Genomic DNA, 6,000 nt, shown 5'->3' with positions numbered 1-6,000 from the left:
GGGGGATTATGAGCCATCAGCCATGCATACGGGGGGGGGGGGAATTATGAGCCATCAGCCGTGCATACGGGGGGGGGGGAATTATGAGCCATCAGCCATGCATACAGGGGGGGAATTATGAGCCATCAGCCATGCATACAGGGGGGGGGAATTATGAGCCATCAGCCATGCATACGGGGGGGGATTATGAGCCATGGCCATTATACAATATGGAGCATCATTTGGGGCCATTATAAAGTATGGAGCATCATGTGAGGTCATTATACAGTATTGAGCATCATGTGTGGCCATTATGCAGTATGTAACATCATGTGTGGCCATTATACAGTATGGAACATCATGTGCGGTCATTATACAGTATGGAGCATCATGTGTGGCCATTATACAGTATGGAACATCATGTGCGGTCATTATACAGTATGGAGCATCATGTGAGGTCATTATACAGTATTGAGCATCATGTGTGGCCATTATACAGTATGGGGTACTGTGTGGCTATTATACAGTATGGAGCATCATGTGAGGTCATTATACAGTATGGAGCATCATGTGCGGTCATTATACAGTATGGAGCATCATGTGCAGTCATTATACAGTATGGAGCATCATGTGTGGCCATTATACAGTATGGAGCATCATGTGAGGTCATTATACAGTATGGAGCATCATGTGAGGTCATTATACAGTATTGAGCATCATGTGTGGCCATTATACAGTAAGGAACATCATGTGCGGTCATTATACAGTATGGAGCATCATGTGTGGTCATTATACAGTATAGAGCATCATGTGCGGTCATTATACAGTATGGAGCATCATGTGTGGTCATTATACAGTATGGAGCATCATGTGCGGTCATTATACAGTATGGAACATCATGTGCGGTCATTATACAGTATGGAGCATCATGTGAGGTCATTATACAGTATGGAGCATCATGTGCGGTCATTATACAGTATTGAGCATCATGTGAGGTCATTATACAGTATGGAGCATCATGTGAGGTCATTATACAGTATGGAGCATCATGTGCGGTCATTATACAGTATGGAGCATCATGTGCGGCCATTATACAGTATGGAGCATCATGTGCGGTCATTATATAGTATTGAGCATCATGTGGGGCCATTATAAAGTATGGAGCATCATGTATGGCCATTATACAGTATTGAGCATCATGTGCGGCCATTATACAGTATGGAGCATCATGTGTGGCCGTTTTACAGTATGGAGCATCATGTAGGGCCATTATACAGTATGTGGAGCACTGCGTAGCGATTATACAGTATGGAGCACTGTGTGGGCATATTTTTTTTTTGTTTTAATTATTGTATATGAAACAGTGTGATCAGCAGTGCTAAATGGGTGTGGTTGGGACTTGGATATGGGTGTGATTAGTTGTGAAATGGGTGTGGTCAGAGGCGTGGCCTAAAATTTGCCACAGAGCACTACGTGCGCCGCAATCTTTACACCTTTTTCCCTTCTTCAAAGGTTGGGAGGTATGGTACCGCATTTCCCAGATCACAGCAAGTACCGCAAATCCCATAGGGAATGAATAAAACCAAACGCAATGTTGCTGTAAGTGATCCGTTACGTGGCAGATGCAGAAAAACTGCCGGATCTGCTGCAAAAGGCGACTTTCACATCAGCGATTCTTGCCAAAGTCACTGCCGATAGTGTCATACTCACCAATGGGGGAGGCAGCACTAAAAGTGCCTAGGGCAGCAGAAACCCTAAATACGGCCCTGGCCTCAGGAACTGGAGTTCAGGTGCGGCTCCACCACCTAAAGTATAATATGGACGACTGCTTTGGTTTTACACATTGTCTGGAGAGAATATGTTCTGATATTTATAAGGTTCTCCAAAAAGTTGGTCACTGGTGGAGTTTTCTGTTTGGAATGGGTTTGTCCTAAGTGAAACACCTTAAGACATCCCCAACTCATACATAAATATAACTGAGGACTTCCCTAACGTGTTACTGCTTCTCTGAACGGCCCATGATGTCAGATGAAGGTAGAAGCTATAGGGAACATGTTTTTTGGAACATTTGTAGTCAGATTTACATAGTAGAATAAGAAACCTGTCCATCAAGTTCAAGTGAAGGATGGGAGAAGATAGTGAATGAAGAGAAGGTGCACACGTACAACAAGAATGCTGAAACTAGTCTTCCCCGAAGCAGCAATTTTTCTCTCTTAAACTCAAGTGTTGATTGACTGAATCCACACTCAGAACAAGAGTTTTATACATTTATGAAAGTAATTTTTTTATTTTAAGAAATCATATAACACTTTTTTGAAACCATCAATTGTTCCAGCTCTTGAGGTAGATTATTTCACAGATTAATAGTTCTCATGGCAAAGAAGCTTGTATCCTATTTAGAGTTAACCTTTTTTTCTCGAGTCGGAATTAGTGCACACTTGTCTCTTAAAGGAAATATGACAGCAATTTTTTGGTATGAAATCTTAGAGCGGCATGATGTAGGAGCAGAGAGCCTGAATCCAGTGATGTATCACTTACTGGGCTGCTTGTGAAGCTTAGATAGAGTCACTGTTTTCCCTAGTGTAGATGTAGCAGAGCTCAGGATGCTGAGCTGTGTATAACCCTGCCCATGACCCTGATTCCTGTGTACATTTTGTGTCAGTAACCTGCCAATTAGTGTTGGAGGCGGGGTTATATAGATTAGATGGACTGGCAGGCAGGTGTCACCGAGTCTTGCAGTGATAATCTCTTGCTGATAAAACACTGATTGTATTGAAACTGCAGCAAGCTGCTATCCAAGTCACACATCCCTGAAATAAGGGTCTCTGCCCACATCATGGGCCCCTTCCTAGTATATTGTCTCCCTTTTCAGGCATAATGTTCTCCATCCTGGGCCCCTTCCTGGTATAATTTTCTCCATTCTGGGCCCCTTCCTGGTATAATGTTCTCCATCCTGTTCCCCTTCCTAATATATTATCTCCCTTTCCTGGCATAATGTTCTCCATCCTGGGCCCCTTCCTAATATATTATCTCCCTTTCCTGGCATAATGTTCTCCATCCTGGGCCCCTTCCTGGTATAATTTCCACCATTCTAGGCTCATTCCAGTAACATATGTCCCCAATCCTGGTATAATGTGCCCCATCCTGTTCTTCTCCAGTAATAATGTCAAATGTAAAAAAAAAATTAAACAATTCTACTCACTTTCCCCTACTTCCATAACGTGCAACATCGGACAGCGCATGACGTCACTGCCATGTGCTGCCAGTGACTTACACTCCGACGTCAGCTGCCGGCCTCTGATTGGCTGGCAGCGTGTATTGCAGTGTAGGGACCTGGATGGTCTCAGCTCTGCAATATATTTAAGATGAATGTGTGTCATCGGATGCACAACCAGATGGAATAGCTACTGGTGTCAGCGGACCCCCCTCCTGCACGGATATGGTCGCAGTCGCATCCTCTGCAATTGTGATCGTCACAAGCCTGATGCCCACAGCCAAAGGGATACGCAAATCCCAGGTTATTCAAGTCAGCTTGTAATTTATGAACATCTTCCATAAACTGCATTATACTACATAGTTTGGTGTCATCTACAAGATATAGACAACTCTACTAATCCCATCTTTTATATCATTTATATTAAATTTATATTAAATAAATTGAGTAGTATCAGACCCAGCACTAAACATTGGGGTTCACCACTTATAACCATTCAGTTATACACCACTACTCTCTGTGTGTGATCCTTGAGCCAGTTTATTGCACACCTTACTTTTTAATCTTATAGACCTTAATTTATCCATAAGGCATCTATTAAAAAAATAGCACCACATATTAATGAAGAAGGAAAAAGGATCGGTCACGGATCCCTTCTCCGTGGTGTAACTAATTCGTCACGTACCCACTCTCAGCACGTGACTTGGGGTTGTGCCTGCAAAGGTTAATCTATCTCCCCTCTCTCAGTCCAGCATTCAACCTCTGTTCTATGCTGTAATGGGAGCATAAATCACACACCGACCCAGGCCACACACCCGCTCATACGCACTGCCACCACTCACCGAATACACGGGCGATGAGTCCCGGAAATATTAATACTAATAATGTCTACCACTCATAAGGCTCACACACCTTAGGCTATGGATTCTTTTAGAACATTCAAGGTTCAACTTGTTAAAGTTCTATACTTTAATACAAAAAAGGTTCAGTGCTTACAGTAAGAAAAGTTATAAAAAAATATGATAATAAAAAGACATACAACTTATGCAAAACAGTATAAAATAACAGGACAAAACTTACAGAAATCATCTAACTGGTAGTTTGATTTCTGCTCCCTGAGGGTAGGATGAATGTAGATTGGATCACACTAGCTCGGCCGCCCCCATTATGTGAACACGTTTTTTAGGTATCAGGCCTACTTTATAACTTTGGTCTGGAGGTCTGGTTTCTAGACCAGCCCCTCAGGTTAATATCATAACTGCTTGTTTTTTGATTGGACCACGGCCGTGCCCCCAATGAATATATTATTTTCTCTTGAGATCCTTTGTGTAACAGCTGTCACAGAGATACTATCAGGCCGTAATTAACATCTCTCTTCCAAGAGCTAGGAGGTGTCAAATGTTACCTTTCTTCTTGGCTTCCAACAGGACTCCCTGGTGAGATTGGGGACAGAATTCCACTTGTCCCGGGAAAATACATATCAACACCTGGGTGCGACCTGCAGCTTTTCAAGACAGATGTTCCCTTATTGCCAGTGACACAATAAATCTATACATAGTCTACTGCACATATATAATCCTGTGGTGAAATATGTGTTTGTGCGTGTGTATATATATATATACATAAATATATATATATATATATATATATACATATATATATATATATATATATATATATACACACACACACATATATTTCACCACAGGATTTTTCTAGATTTCCAGATTAAAAATAGATCCTTCTCATTATAACACAGAGCCGACCTTTTAGTTTAGTCTATCGACACCTGAAAAAAGGGGCTATTTACAGAAGAGTGAGATGTCGTCTATTCCTGTACGAGCGGTACCTCATTGTTTGGGTGAAATGATTTTTACTGCTTGCCTAAAATTTTTTACTCGGCAGCACCTCATGTTGCAGTAATAGGGCGATAGCTGTGGGCGAGGTGCTCACCTCTTAGGGTATGTTCCCACGGTCAGTAAACGCTGCAGGTTGGATGCTGCGTACAGCCGTAGCGTCCAACCCCCAGTGTCCAGATGTTACAGCATAGTGGATGGGATTTCAAGAAATCCCACGCCCACTATGCATGCACCGACGCCCGTGGCTTACCTGCGGAGACAGACATGTGGTGCGTCTTTTCAGACTGCAGCATGCCAATTTATCAAGTCCCCACAAGATAAATTTCACCCGTGTAATGTATTGGACGCAGTGAATCCACACAGTTCAATGAACACATACGGAATCACCTGTATTCAGTAGACGGCAGCGCTTTGGATGCAGCGGACATATGCTGCGTCCAAAAGCGCTGGCGATTCCTGATCGTGGGCACATACCCTTATGCCCCTGCAAGTTACATGAAGGTGGGGTCCTGGCTGGGTGTGTGGACGTGTACTATGCCCATGCAGGCCGCATGTAACCAATGATGTTAGTTGTCTGGGACCAGATGTTTGACAGTTCAAAAAGAGAGAACAGCAGGCAAAAATAAACTTTTACTGAACCATAACTTGGTGGGGATTATATATACAGTATATAGTGGGCACACAGCTTAATGAACGTTTCCTTTACATTTCGGATCATTTTCCACACACTGTTTCAATTCCTTCCTCTTTACTCCCTAGCTCTTTATCTTTATCGTTTCTTTCTATTTTACCACAACCCAGCTCAGTACTACAGTCCAGAAAGCAGGAGTCCTATCATGAACTCCCGGTTACGCATCTTCATTCTCCTCAAGGGAACTATGTTTGCCAGTATGGTTGGTACTTACTTTCTCTGTTCCTGACCCTCTGGAACTCCCGCCCGGGGCACTT

Source organism: Ranitomeya imitator, chromosome 2, assembly GCF_032444005.1.
Source record: "Ranitomeya imitator isolate aRanImi1 chromosome 2, aRanImi1.pri, whole genome shotgun sequence".
NCBI lineage: Eukaryota > Metazoa > Chordata > Amphibia > Anura > Dendrobatidae > Ranitomeya > Ranitomeya imitator.
The sequence above is the reverse complement of the archived record's forward strand: the minus strand, read 5'-3'. Positions refer to the sequence as shown.